The sequence below is a fragment of the Columba livia genome, chromosome 13 (genome assembly GCF_036013475.1).
Source record: "Columba livia isolate bColLiv1 breed racing homer chromosome 13, bColLiv1.pat.W.v2, whole genome shotgun sequence".
Lineage (NCBI taxonomy): Eukaryota > Metazoa > Chordata > Aves > Columbiformes > Columbidae > Columba > Columba livia.
The window spans coordinates 14739261-14755000 of record NC_088614.1 but is presented as its reverse complement, the minus strand read 5'-3'; the positions used below and the strand labels follow the sequence as shown (position 1 = coordinate 14755000).

Here is a 15740-nt window from a genome sequence, read left to right as displayed (position 1 = left end):
ATGAGACACCTGCTTAGTTCTTCAACTGTCTCAAAGGCGGTGTGGAAACAGAATAAGCCTTCCATATTTTTACAAAATTATGTCCTTATATCTATATGGGGAGATGTGTAGCATATTTCTCAGGCTTCTGACAAATAACAATAATGACATAATGTAGAGATCTGGGACTTAGGAGATCCAGGCGGGCAGCCTCATTGTTAAAGAAACTAGTGACAAATTTCCCTGCTGACTTCTGGGGGAGCAGAGTTTGCATTTGAAGTTAAATTTGGGTGGATGTTTTGTTTCATTGAAGATCTTATTATTTCAAAATGCAGTTGTGTTCTTGTTTTCAGGAAATAAATTAGTAGCTGTATTTTTTATATAATGATATGTATCATCTGCATGTTCTTTGTGGTTGGGGAATGAACCTTTGAGGTGGTCTTTGGAATTGTGAGGCTCCTGTGCTCCAGAACGCTTTCTCCAGGGTAATCTGCTATGTATTATAGCAGGACAGAAGGAAATGGAGCCAAGGCTTCATGGCTCTGCCAGGTCTCCTGTCACCGGGCAGCAAGGTTGCCCAGGAATGAGGTGAGCGAATTTCAAGGCAGCCAGTGAGATGTGAACTAGTGTAGTGTAGCAAATGGTTAGGTTGCAAAAGCACTTTTAAACTGCATTGAAGATCTGAAATTCAGATTCCAGGCTGCATCTGACCCACGTTGGCCATAAATGAAGGGAGAGGGGCTGCAGAAGGCAGCAGTGGGGTGAGTTTAAGCCAACAGGCCCCAGTGGGCACTCAACGTGGGCAGGTCTCCGGCCAACCGCGCACCTTTGCCTGGCCATTGAGGACATCAGTGAAGAGTTTTCTACCAGAGACTTTTCAGAAGGAAAAACTGCCCCAGTTAGATCCAAGTCTATCATAGAATGGTTTAGGTTGGAAAAGACCTTTAAGATAATCAATTGTGATTGTTTTTAAGCTATAGTCTAGTTTAAATAGCCGCTACACAACTAAAAATGCAGGTTTTAGTTTGTCGTATAGGTAGTGGAGCAAGTACACAAGAAAAGTCTGCAAAAGAAGTTTTATTGTAACTGACACATTAATTCAAACTGCTGGATAAAAACGTGATATGTTGTGGCATTCCCATGTAGGTTCCATGAAAAAAAGATATGCTTTACTAGCTAGTCCGAACTGCAGTCCAGTTTTGTCACCCTTCACTTTGAAGGTGGCTGGAGTTCATGGTAGTTTTGTGACACCAGATCATGCAGAAATGTTGTAATGCTGTGACAGATTTGTTCAATTCCTGTTAGAAAATGTTGAAATAAGAAGGAAGAGTGTAAAAGAAGTCAAAAATATCAGAAAGACTTATTTGATTTTAATTCTTTGCGATCTTTGGGAAAAAAAGCATAGCGGTGTATATCCCTTCATCTTTAGAGTAATAAAATGATCTAGGCTCTATGAACGTTCCCTTTGAGTTCAGGTTCATGAAATTACTTCTGAAAATATTTCCAGGGCTGCAGTCTAGGTGTTAGACATTGCTCTTAATAGTAATGAGGATGATAGGTATGTTAAGTGTGGACTTTCAACATTAACTTTGAATTTTCTGGGGTTTGGTATGATGTTTAAAACATCTATACCACCTCAGTATCAGAGCATCGTGCAACAATTATCAATTTATTTTAATTTCCTGTTTAAAATATTTAATAAAAAATCTACACAAAGCACATTGTTTAGCCAGGAGATTGGAATATTTTCCTTTTCATCAGCTGCATTCTCTTGGGTGTATCTGTCTCAAATGTCTCTCCTGAGAATGAACACCAGAGGGTTTAGATTTGTGTTAATTATTTGAGACTGTCAGAAAACCCTATTATTTACTTGGTAAATGTGTATTTCCCTAAGATTATAATAATTTTGTCTTTTTTTTTCTCCTTCATTCTGTGTTTTTCATAGCATTTTAATTATTCCTGTCATAGGTGCTTATTACTTGGTGTCTGAGTGCCATTGGTTCCCTAAAGCGAATGATTCTTAAAAAGTTTTTTCAAAATAAAAGAGCCCAAACTTCAGGCCTGATTCAGTGAGGCACTTGGCCATTTGGCTGTTTTCAAGCATATGAGCGTATTCAGCCAGCTGGATTAGCCACATGCCCATGGGCAGGTCTGCCATGCTCATGCCATCTCTGCTTCAGTCTTGTGCTGCTGTGGTTATGCAGCTTCCAAACTGCTGTTGGCTCCTCTCCAGCTGTGCAGCTCCACACGCACACACAGCTGGGGTGCAGCTGTCTGCACCTGACTGCCTAGGCATGCCCTAAGGCACATCTGCACTTGTGCAGCCTCCACTACTGCTTCAGCTCCTCAGACTCTTCTGAGTTTTATCAGAATGTTGATCTTGGACCAATTAAAATAGTATTTGGCCACATGTCAAAAATAGGCTATGCCATGCCTTGACTGCCTTCGGGGTTTCCTGAGTCACAGTCACAACAGAACTTTTGACAGAAGAAAGGGAGAACGCTAAGGTACCCCAGCAAGATGGTAGAAATGAACTCTGTCCTGATTTCATATTGGGTTCTGCAGAACACCTTGTGGCCATATGTTACACACGCGATACAGTGAATAGAAGTGCTCCTTATTTGAGTCCAGAGCAAAGTACAACATGTGATTTATAATGGGAACTCTTGTTCGTCCTATTTCTTTTCTAATCCTTGCTCCTACAGTTCACAGGATGCTCTCTTGCAATACAACCACGAATACACTGAAACTGGCGTTTTTCCTTGTCGAAGAGTCCCTCTTTATTTTGATTTTTGAGGTCTGCTACACTGCAACTGCAATCTATTTTGGCAGTGTGCAAGAAAAAGGTTCTATTGATTGTACAAACCTTGTTGCATATTCTTGAATATCCAGTTTGTTGTCTAATCTGCTATATTCATTCACTTCTTTTATAGAACATGTCTAACAGCTTTGGGTGGCCCCAGATATTTCTCATCTTGCTAGCAAATGTGCTTGTGAATTTTAGAAACGTACTTTAAGAATTTCTGAACAAAAATAGCATTAAACAGAAGTTGATTCTCTAAACACATTCACCACACAAGTAATAAAAAACTAACTGTAGCTGTGTAACTGGTCCTTAACAAAATTATTTGAGAATTCCTCTGTTAAGGAGCTCCTAGCTGGCAAAACCATGTCTGTTCTAGCCTTTCTACCTACTGTTTTGTGAGCCCTAGGTTATGTTTTCACTCTCTGAACTACAATATAGAAATACTCATGTTAGCTCTCCAAACAAGTAGGGTGAACACATTGGCCAGTTAGGGTGCCGCACAGTACTAACCAGCTCACACCGAGATAACTGGTACCCCTGCGCTGAGTGATGCAGTGTGGGTGTACGCTTGGTGTGCCAAATGAAAAAAATCATCTCCGTTCCATTCTGTTTATGCAGAATCCTCCAGCTGGTGGCACAGAGCATGTGAGGAATCACTGGAATGATCTGGAGCTTCTAAAGAACAGACCTAAATCATTCAAGGGTAGTCCAGAGGACCAGAAAGTATCACTCATAACCCTTCTCACCAAGGGAACTTGGGTTTTAAAGGAAAAGTTGCCAAATGACACATTCAGCAGTTAAAAGACAAAAGGCAATGAGAATTTACATACTGTAAACAGTTTCAGGTCTTGAAAAATTACTTTCCATCATGAAGCTGACTGACAAATTAAAAATATCTTAAAATAGTCTGTATGCATTATGCTAGTCACTTGCATAATGTTGCACAGTTAGAAGGTAAATTCATATGTCATAGGTTGGAGAGGAACATACGAAAGTTGCACAGATCATATCTATTTAGCTATTTCTATAAAGCAAGCAGCCATTCTCAAATATTTAAAAGTTTCTGAATTTACTTATGCATCTACTACCCATAGTTCTTATTTGTTGGTTTGGTTTTTGTTCGGTACCTTATTCCATTTCCTCTAACCCACAGATGTGCAAAGAAATAGGTTGTCGAGAATACTCAGGATAATTGATCTTGTAAGTACAATCTCTTCCTATACAGTCGTATTTTAACTCAAAAATAGTGTCGCTCTCTCTCATAAGGAATAGTGTCATACCTTCACGCTATTTTTTTGACATCCTATAATTGATATTATTATCTGTTGCAGATAAAGTTTGCTCACTGGGTGGCTGTGCTGGTGTAACTGGCTTTGGAGGGGGGATGAGCAGCCTGGCTTGGAAAGAATGAAGCCATGGAGGCAGGCTGCTGCCATGGGTGACTCAATGAACTACGTGAACAAAGAATTCCTCTAATGAACAGCAATATGCCAAGAATTGTTCTCCCAAATGAAACCACAAATGCTTAGAAATCATGAGTATGTAACACACTTCAGCATCTGTTCACAAACTACCTATGAAAACAAAAAAAATGAGCTGAATTAACCAGTGTTATTCACAATTAATTATTTGATCTTCTGTAGTAATGGCTATTTTTACAGAGCTATCATTAAAGGAAATGTTCCTTTTCCAAGTCTATGATCTGTGTATCCTGCTTGCTAAAAAGTAAAACTAAAGATCCTAATCTGTTGCAGCAGTTTTTACCGGGTTAGTAGTTGGACAAGTGCTGCAGGAATGATGAATATTGTGAAACACGTTCGGTTGTTTTTATAGCAGCTGCTCAGGATATTACCTAGAGGTCTGGAGTTCCAGGGAGTCTGGAAATACTTAATGCAAAGTAAGAGACAGAAAATACAAACCAAAACAACAAGAAAAATGTGGCCAAATATGTTCTGATTTCAGGAGGTAGTGGTAGAAGATCTGATTGGCACCTGGCCTGTTGATTTCTTTAGAAAAGTCGGTGAAGACAGACATACTAAAGATGTATATAAAAAGGCTGGTGTTGTTCTTTCTCAAAAGATGGACCCTGCCACAAAATGAAAATCTGTCAAACATAGCTAGTCCCCCTAGACACTTTTGGAGTGCCACCTGAGATACAGCTTGTTTTGCTTTAGAAGACTCTATAACTCAGCAAGATACAGCTTTAGAAATATAATGATGTATTTTTCTTATAACTTTGGGTTTATATCATTTCACTAGTTTCTCCCCTGTAGTCTGATATCTGACTGTAGTATGTCCCCTCATCTCTAGCAATAGTCCCTTCACTGATTCCTGCTACAATTTTTGTCTACGCTACCCATAAATCCCCATAACCCCAAATCTCCTCTTTTACACTTGACTGTCTCTTCAGCTACCTTTAAACAGTCCTTGGTGGCACCACATTCATAGTCACTAATCTGGTCTCAGTTCTTCCAAGAGCAGTAATGGGATGGGACAGATTCATTTCCAGATCTCAGGAACATTAGGAAGTGGTGGTCATCCTGGATGAGAATAGCATGTAATGAGATTTTGAAAATGCTGAAAGACTGTGGTCGCTCTCTCTGAAGGGAAAGAAATCTCATCTTTCCCTTGACAAAAAGCATAGCATGGGGAAAGAGAGGCATCATCTGCTTGTTTTGATGAGGATGTGTACAAATCCAGCATGTTTTGTTTTGCTAGTGATTCAGCCTTCTCTAAGAGCTGTATAGATATGCTTATGTGTAGCAAAATTAAACACTTTGAAGAGTTTTTTAAATTAGCTTCCCACCTCCTCATCCAAGAGACTCATCCTTCCTCAGCCTTCTGGCCCCTAACTCTTCCTCTTACCAACCTGGAGACAAGAAGCTCAGATACCATTTTACTGTCCAATAGTAACTGGCAGGAAAGTGCTAAAAATGTGAATTAATTGAGTGTGGACTGCAGCTGAGTTGAATAACATAATGCATTGACTTGTGCTGTTCGTTAGACTTCCTGATGCAAAGGTGGTTTCTGCCATAATGGTACCTATGTTTTAATCTTCTCTCACAGAAAATTGGAGGAGGAAGATAAAGCACTGTGCTGTGTAACTGAACTGCTTCATAGGTGCTAGAGTCCTGAGGAATGGTCTTAATAACACCTCCAATGGCACATGTTAAATTGTGTTACAAGAAATTCAGCTTAAATTTCATGACTCCCAAGGCATCTGGCCATTTGCAAAACCAGGTTAGCATACATTTATTATATAGATTAACAAAACAAAAAAATGACTAAGTAAGTTTGAGTGCATATAATTAGCTATGAGGATATTGCTCACTTTCATGTCCCATATAAACACCTCCCATTTTTTTCTTTGCTTTAAATGCAGAAGGCCTTAAAAAGGCGGGGGGGAATCAGTTCTCACCCACTGTTCTGAAAAATGGACCCTATTCTCTTCCTGTGACACTGGCTAATGCTTGTCTCTGATGATCAGTGTGGCACTGCAATGGAAGAACAGTTTAGACTGGAAGCTCCATTTGCTATCAGAAGACACTACACGCCTGATGCCGCATTTCCCTGCATCTAGTGGTATGGAGAGAAGACTGCAATGGCGTTTGGGAGAACGAAGAGTTATAGTAATGAAAGTAACACCGAGTAAAGGAACTACAGCAAGGTATGGCCATCTCGGTATTTTATTCTGACTGGCAGACTGGAGTAGCAGCCCCTCTGAGTAGGTGTATGGTGAAGCAGAGGCTGCTTCTCACCGTAGCAGGGAGGAATAGGATAAATCAGGTGTGGAGGTATGGTAAGATAAGAGGGAGTTATGTGGGATGAGATAAGATACAGTTCTGTTTGCAGAAGATATGACATGAGAGTTGGGCAATATACATGCATATGTATATGGGATAGGAGCAATGCAAGCTTTATGACTTTCTAGACATTTGGGTAAAGCAGGTTAGTTGAGATGAGAGCATGTTAAAGGACCGAAAGTGACTGAACCAGGACATGGAAAGAGAACAACCTGACAGAGACAGTGAAAGTACCACAAGGTTATGCCGGAAGTTGAAGAACATCCTGGAAAGTGAAAGAGGGAGACAAAGTGTGGCAGTGGGCTGCTTTGTGAGTGACGGAAGAACAAAGATGGTGTTGGAGCAAAAGGACTATCTGAGGAACAGGAAACAGAGGAAAGACTGTTCTATAATCAGCATCCCTGGCAGGTGGGGTTGACCAGGCAGCTGGGTACATGCTCTGGTTGAAATGGATGAGTACAGTGGTTTTATACCTGCTGAGGAAAGGGATAGAAGCCATGCAAATGTGGCAGAGGCTTTATTTGTGACTTTCCACATCTTTTGGGGTAAAAGGCTTTGCACGTTACCTAAATAGGCATGGTTCTGTAATGTGCCTTCAAGGTACAAATGAGGCAAAGAAGATTGAGTTTCAGCTGTAAAAGATGACAGCAGGAGGGGCTAGATACTTTTAGAGAACCTGACAACACATATGTCAAATCTGTGTTTGCAATGGGCCCAATACTGCATCCAACCAATAACTTGTAACAATGTTTCTTCTGTGAATGTTTTTAAGATGCAAGTTCTCATTCTGTAGTTCTTCTGTAAGAAATTTAACTCAAATGGGAAGATGTTTGTTATTGGGGTTTTTTTTATTTGTTTTAGACCAACTGATTTTCTACACTTGTGGTGGGAGTAAAATATTCTAACATGTTTATTTAAAATAGTGCTGTATTTTTTGAATTCTACAAAGTCAAGGTATCATTAGTCATGCAGAATTTCTGGTTCTACCCAATTCATCCTTGTTTCACAGTAATATGTTTGGTAACAAAGAGAAAACTTGCACAAAGACTTCATGTTCCTTGTTTTCACCAATCTCGTGGCATTGTCACAGACTCTGTTATCTTCTTGTGTTGTTCCACCCCATCCTGTGTTTTCCCACTCTGCAGATAATAACTGGGCTCTGTTGTGATTGATTTATACATTGAACATTTACTCTAATTATTGTCCTGTCCTTAGTTACGCAGCAGCACCATGCCTGGCCAGCTTCAAGACATGGTGAAAATCTCAGCGCTTGGGCCTGGTGGATTTCTGCTTCTTTTGTCAGCCCTCCCAGGTAGTGACAGGAAACAGTATCTCCCAAACCTGTCAAATCTATCACTCTTCTAGTTCAAATGTTGACAGGTCTTGGTAAAGCGCAGTTTAAACAGCTCTGTTCTCTGTCACTGCCATGACAGCAATACATGAATCCACAGTCTCAATGATTCTAGAAACAGACAGACAACATGAACTGTAAAAGCCTGGTTCTGTTAGAGCTTACTTGGATGAGTATTTTAAATGGAATATTGTTGTGCTAACATTTTTGAGAGTATTGCATGTCTCTGATCCTGAAACTCTTGTTTATTTTCGATGTCTTGATTCCTTATCTTGACTCTTCAAATATTCTTTATTTTTCTTGTGGCTACCTTGAACTATTTGCTTGAGTTTCAAAGCCTTTTACTAAAGATGCTGCCACATTGTGTCTAGATACCCAATAATGTGATCAATCACTACTTCCTTTCCACGGAGCTGAATGCCAAAGTCACAACTTACGTTGTCTGAAAGAAGGCAATGCCATTTATTATCTCACTGGCGATTAAAGATAGAGCCATATTTACTGTAAGAAGAATCTGATGGCAGAAGCCCTTGAATGCTAATACCATCCCATAAAAAAACTGGGATAAATATTAGTGAAGACAACAGTGTCTGTGAGCATGGACAACCAGTTGTATATGTAATTACTGATTTGACTGTGTAGTAACGCACTGGAAGCATTAGCTAAGTCAAGAAACAGGTGGGTTTTTTTTAACTGTTCTGATCTGCTGTACACTGCTCCTAATAGGCATAGTCTGAACTTCTGTGCTCCTTTTTTACCCAGGCTTCTGAGTGTTTCTAGTGTACGAACTGTCAATGTATCTCCTTATAGTGAGATCAAATTTCTGGCTCATGAATGACCAAAGGAAATGAGTTCCTGTTTGGCTCAGGAAGAACTGTTTTGCCACTCACCATCTCACAGGCTGAGTATTTACCAACTAAGCCCTAGCTAGCTACCATAACAGGCTAGTAAATACTGATATTCATCTTTAACAGAGGTGATACTGAAATTTCATGAGTAGAAATAATGTTGTTTTTTGACTAAGTGACATTTTGTGAGATTTCGTAGCTCTGTGTGCATTGTTTCTGATGTTACTGAGGACTTGTTACCTGTAATTGAATGTGTTCAATATGAACATGCTATTGGTGAGATTTAATTTTCTCAGGTTTCTGAAAGAGTTGTTTTAAGTTTGAACCTTAAGAGCACAGGGATAAGAGCTTCAGATACAGGGATAATTTGCTCTGTGGATAATATATTCATAGGACTATTGGTTTGAAAAAAAGTTGTGGATTTGCCTAAAAGTTCAAGGGATCCTTTAAATTGATGTCTGTTCCATTCTAAAGCTTTTAGAGGTTTTTTCATGTGACTGACTGTCTAGGCACTGAGTTTGAAAGTCACCCCAGCCAAAGCCAGAAACAGGCTAATATCTATATTGAATTATTTAACATTATGGAGTTATTGGTAATAGCATTACCATTGTTCCTAAGATGTTACTGTTGATTCCAAATATCTGTTGCATTGCAGACTCTGTGCAGAAGTACACACATTTCTCTCTTCATGTATAATGATCTTTTCACAAACAAGATTAAAAGAACGGAATTTCTGCGCAATTTTCTCCCATTGCCCTAAAATTTAAAGTATGTGGAATATGAGCACCAAAAGAGTATCAGTAGCATTTAAGCTTCTAGTGGGTAAGCAAATCTGGCTGTTGCGCTACATTCAGCTGCATGCCTCTTGCAAGATGAAGGCACAAATCAGTTTTCAGTTCCTTTGATACGGTAACATCTCCCTGATGAGACTATGGAACAACATTAGACAGGTTTCTCAACACCTCCCAGAAGGCTGTATAAAATACAGTTTCTCACGGTAGCCTCCTCCAGTTTTTAATATTATCTCTTTTTTCTGTAGTAGTAGTAGCCTGTATGCAGTGTTTTCACCCCTTTACAGACTGATAATGAGTGAATGTTCATGTGGTCTGTTACACAACGCTAAGCTCTTATTTCACTGTCTGCAGTTATGTTCAGTAAGTACAATATGAACATCATCTCAATTAACAGAGTACCTTTAGGGCTTTTCTTAGCCAACTATTCTAGCATGCTTGTCCATACTGTCATCAGCACCTAATCAACTAATGATGGCTGAAAATGAGGAAGGCCAATCCCAATAAATCCAAAGGATAGTAATTTTTCTCTTTTAATGCCCTTCTCCCTCCTTCTTCCTTCTTCCTACGGCACATTGCAGTAAATTAATGTCATAGTGGTTATTACAGTAGCGCTGCTATGGCAAGTATTCAAGCAACGATCCTCGAATATTTTACCTCAGCATTTATTTGTCCATAAAATAAAATAGGATTTATTACAGTACTCTCTGGTTTGAGGACTGCATGGACAGCAGCTGTGACAACTCCTTATCTCCACTACAGGTAAAGATATAGGGGATGCTTCCCTGAAGCTAAAGAGAAACAACGAACAAAGAAGTCAGTCAACTGTGCAACCATAGTGTTACACAAATGGGTAAAATAAATATAAGCATGAAAAAAACTTTCTACCTTATATGAACCAAGAAAAATCACTCAGTAATTTTTTTCCTTAAAAGGTCTCAGTAAATTAAAGGGGTACTCATTGCTTTAGAGGTTGCTGTGTCCAAATCAGATAAAAGATTTTGAGATCAAAAGATGGAAAGACAAGTGTGAGGAATTATTTTTGAAAGCCCTATTCTGAGAGAGCATAAGAGAAGAAATCACAAATAGAAAAAAAGAAAAATCTTGGTGAATAAAATTTAACAGAGGTTTGTGGCAAGTGATGTTCTCTTAAAAAATTAATGATTTTGACTATTTGAAAGGCTCCACCTTACAGAAAAAGCTCCCAGATTATAAAACATTGGTTCTGAAGCCAGCCTTGTGGAGATACAACTGCTGGCTTAGATGTATTCATATTTTCAGCTGTATGTAAATTTCTGTGTGTCATTAACATCTCTGAGCTCTGTAATTAGGTCTCTCCTGATCTGGTTATGGTTTCTGTACATTATGAGTATGTAAGCCTCTCTAGGGAAGCACAAGGCCAGCCTTACAGGGTTTCCCCTTTCTGTTCCACAGTTTTGCTCTTATTTTTAGCAAGTACATCCTAGCAACTGCTTGCTTTGAGGTTACAGTGAGATCCCAGTGGCAAGTGTGAGAGGCATTATCAGTCTTTGCCAGCACAGGTCTCTACCAGAACACCAACACTGGAGCAGCTCCTTCCTTCAGAGACTCCGGACTTTGCCTTACCTGGCACTTCTCACTTCAAATCTATTCTCTCAGTGTTTGTGTTCATCAAATTGCTCTCCAATTTCCAATTATAGTTATGATTCTATTTGTGCATCTGGTTTTTGGTAAAAGAAACAGATATTCTTCCAATGCAAAACGTGTATGCAAAAACCTAGCAGTGTTTGAAAGAATGTTCCTTTTTGAATAAATATTATGTCACAAAATGAAATATAACATATAAACCAAAATATTTGTCCTTCTGTTCTGCTTCTCACTGGTAAGCATCAGAGAGTCTAAGTACAAAGGGAAAAGTGTTTTATTAAGGGATGTTTGCATTTGGATTACTTTGTTCAGAAGGCCTTGTCTTGTAGCATTATATCCAAGAAACACTGTCCTCAATATAAGGAAGTGCTCATTCCATGGCCTGGCTAAGCAGTTTCTGCTTAGGTATAACAAATATTGCATAATGAAGATAGAAAACCAATAAAGAGGGAAAAAAAATATATACAAAATTGCTTAGAATGAGTTCTGTGTGTAATTACTTCCATTTTTGCTAACTACTGTATAAACAACACTTTTAAGAGGGCAAATTAGAAAATTGAAGACAAATCTGCTTAGGGATATAGCTTCAATTTATTACACAATGATAACTGAAAACTTTGTTTCTGCTGTGTTGCAGTCAATTTCCACTGAGCTCTCACTCTGAATGTGTGATTAATCATATGAGCACTGGGGTTGCCAATAAATACCAAAACCTTAAAACTATAACAACTTGCTCATTTTGTGCGGTCATTCCAAATAGCTAAACAACCAGAAATTGTCAATGTACACCAAGATCAATGCTCCAGGGTTTCTACATAAGATTGATTTCCCTCTCTGAGGATTTCATCTCTCTCATCAACAAAAACATTTTGTCCTCCCTAAATAATCCAATCGAATGCCATCCTCCTGCAGAACAGAGAGAGGTTTAAATTGTTTGGATTAATCTCTGCTTTGAGGTGGTCTGGAAAGTCTCTGTAACTTTGTCAAATATAGCCTGGAGGGAGAACTGCTGTGGTTTGATAGGTGCTAAAAGTAAACAAATAATGAGTGTGTCTAAAAATTATGTTGTGCTTTAAAAATAATATATGTGGGAGAAAATAATTTTTAAACCTCTTGCTTCTAAAGCAGAACATAATTTTCAGTGTATTCCTTCTTTTTAAGACCTACAAGCTTCTCTCTGTTGGAGATGGGGAAGGAGAATGGGAGCCATGGGAACAGCTTCAGAGGAGAGGACAGAGAAAGGGACCGTCAGAATCCCACAGAGATCTTCCCAGAAGATGAGCAGAGCAAATCAGAGATGAGGCCAAAGGAATTGTTACCACCCATAACCTTCTCCTTTCTACAGACAGCGAATCCACAGGTAGGGCTTAATAGAAACACGCTGACTAGTTCAGATTCCATTTCTCTGCCTGCAACTCCTTCTGAAGATAATTTTGTACATTGGCAGTTGGGAAAGATTAAGCGGAAATGTTGTTTCAAAGGAAGCTTTGTAACCAATAGGACAGGTTGCAGGCCAGCATTATGACAAAGACCACTGTAGCACAGATGACTGCTTTCCGTAGTATTCTTGTCCGTTATGCGAAACAGCCTTTCCAGAGTCTGCATAACATTGTAAATTGGACCAATGGAGATTTTGTGATCTTTATCCAACATGTTCTGGAAGGAAGATAGAGCACAGACCCAGATTCTTAATTAATTCTGTGTTTGCTATAATTAGGGTGCAATAAGAAGATCAAGTTCTATCCGAAGTACGTTTCAAATTGCGTCATTTCTTTTTTAAACATTTGGTGCTTCTGGAAGTGTTGACCAACAGTTCTCTTGACTGGGTCCCCTGTCCCCACAGCAGAATGTGAGAGTCACACTGCATGAGCATGCAATGGTTCACATTGACTGTATTTGGAGGCAACTGATCTAGGCAGAAGAGCAGGCAGGCCACCCTGGAAAACAGTTGTTTTTGGAATTTTATGTTGAGATTTCCAGAACAGAGGTAGGTTTGTGTCATCCTTAGTAGACTTTCAGGGATGAAGAGAACAGTCGGTGTTTAAATGTTGGATCAAAGTTACCAAAATGATGGCCACACAGGCCAAGCATTATTTGCTTCCATCTTGGACTGATATTAACTCAGAAATGCTAAAAGATCTGTGCTGAAATGCTATATAAAAGAGTTCCTCTAGGCGGAATAATTCTTAGTTAGGTTTTGGGTTAGGTTACGTTACTCTCAAAGATCAACATCAAACCAGCAAATTGGCTTTGAAGGAACTGAATCATTATTAATAAACAGGCAAAAAACCTATTGCTCTGTAAAATGTAAATATCCTCTCAGTATCTGTTGTCTTAGCCTTGCCTTGCTCAAAGTAGAAACTTCATTTTGACTCATCAGTTGCAAAAATTCCTTCTTTGTAGAGCTGTACAACAAATCTTACCAACGTCATTATACATACAAGTATACATTCAAATCAAACACAAAAATACTTTCAGTAAGATGAAACATACATTTCTCCTTTGTAAACACTGAAAAGGTGGGAAATACATATGAAAGAAATTACTGAAGGAAGAAAATATCACTTTATTCTACTGAAATCTAAAAATAAATTCAAAGGGGCAAGCCTGCTCCTCTCAGGAGTATGCATGGATTTTTTGCTGACATTAGATTCTCCAAACTGAATGTCAGACTCACCAGGAATGGGAAGGGAGTACAGGGGTAGGCTAGGAGACTAAACTTATTCTTAGAAAGGCAAGATGAAACATCATGATTATGATCAGGAAAACCTCTAAAACATATTTGTACACTAACTTGGGGCAAATACAAGTGTCACACGTTAACAATAGTTAGATTAAAATACCATGTTATACTGTTATGCCCCTAGGGCACTATCTACTTAATAAGAAGATACTGTGGAGTGTGCATGCACACCAGAAATTTGCCATTTCCTTAAAAGGCACAGCTAAGTATTTTCTCACAGAAAAATCAAATGAAGCATTGGTTATGTATGTTGCTAGATGACAGTGTCTATAAGTCCACTCGTAGATTTTTTGAGGTAAATATGTAATGATTTAGCAGGTAAATATGTAACATACAAAGATTAAGTAAATATCCTCTATCTATTTTGGTATAAATTCTTTTGAAATGAAGTAAGAGTGAAAGAAAGTCATTAAATAGTCATCCAGTTAAATTTTTCATATAAAGTCCACTGGATAAATTAAAAAGCCCTCTAAGTTTGCATCAGAATGGCTAGAAACATCTGCCAAATGGCTAGAGGCTAATGGTAGTAAAAATACTTCACAGCTGTCAGATCTCAGTCTTCAGCTTGCAACAGAAGGACAGTACAAACTAAAAAATGAAGGGGTGTACGTATCATCCCTCCCCATTCTTTTTACTTTAGAGAAAATAAGCCTCTGATCAGTCAATGGCATAAACATGAGGCTAAAGATGGGGGTTGGCTTTCTTATTTTAAGGGAGACAAAGCAGAAGAGTGTTACCGTACAGTCAGAGAACCATTCTTCAAGACTCCTCTGAATCTGGATTTCTACTAAGCTTTCTCTAACAACATCCTTACTAGTTGCAGCCCAGCCTTGGATCCTCTGAACTGCTCTGTGATCTTGCCTACCAAGCCAACCTGGCTACCAGCCATGCCCAGGCCGTGGGCTTGTAGAACAGAAGAGGCCACACAGCCAGACTTCAGGAATGTGTGAAGGAAGATCATACCTATGTGAGGCAGAAAGAGTTTGTAGGAGTAACTTTAATAGGACTTGATAGGTCGCTAAATGTTAAAGCAGTCACTCAATAAAGGTAACAAAGCTTAAATTAACACATGAGAAATTTTATACATAAATATATATTCAAATCATCATACATAAATGTCCATAGAAGTAATTTTACACATTTATTAAAAATTAAACAAGATCTGTTTGTACGAGAATTTTGGAAAATATCTGGAAAATTATCTTGTTACAGCTTCTAAAATGAAGGAAAAAAAAGATAGAAGACAAGTGTCTGTAATACTTGGAAACTGACAAGAAAGAAACTCTGAAAAATCATACTGTGAGCGTCAAAAAACCTAGAAATATTAACACAAGATAAATCACAATTTCAGACTACTAGATTCACAAAGAACCCATGCAAGAGATGGGCACATATGTGAGTGTTTAGAAGGTCGGATCTAAGAACTAAGTGTTTGGCTTAATTTTTTAATAAATTGGGGAAAAAAAAGAAAATTGAGGAAGTAAATTCACAGAATACAAATTCAGCAATGCTAATTGCTGAAAGTTCCTTTAAGTACTCCAATGTGTTAAAAGATGAATATTCAGTGGTTTAATAAGTTTATGATCAGTCGTGTCCAATGAGGAATAGCTGTTATAGAAAGGAAGTAAGAACATCAGTACTGAGCCTTTCAGTTTGACTCCTCTATGAGCTCAACTTGCCCTTGCAGTCGGCCATGCAGCCCAAAATAAAGCATGTTCTGGGAGTGGCGTGGCTCAGAGAGGCAGGGGTGGGCATCCCTCTGGTTATGGTTGTAGGGAACAAGTTTGGGCTTT

The 15740-nt window shown here is 38.8% G+C and overlaps 1 long non-coding RNA gene across 1 annotated transcript; it reads left to right on the top strand.

Moving 5' to 3' along the window:
• Nucleotides 1-5857: 5857 nt before the first annotated feature.
• LOC135575321 (uncharacterized) lies at nt 5858-12787 on the top strand. Its single transcript, XR_010465851.1, has 3 exons — nt 5858-6025; nt 6273-6452; nt 12366-12787. It is a non-coding gene; the product is annotated as an uncharacterized LOC135575321 (long non-coding RNA).
• The last annotated feature ends 2953 nt before the right edge of the window (nt 12788-15740 follow it).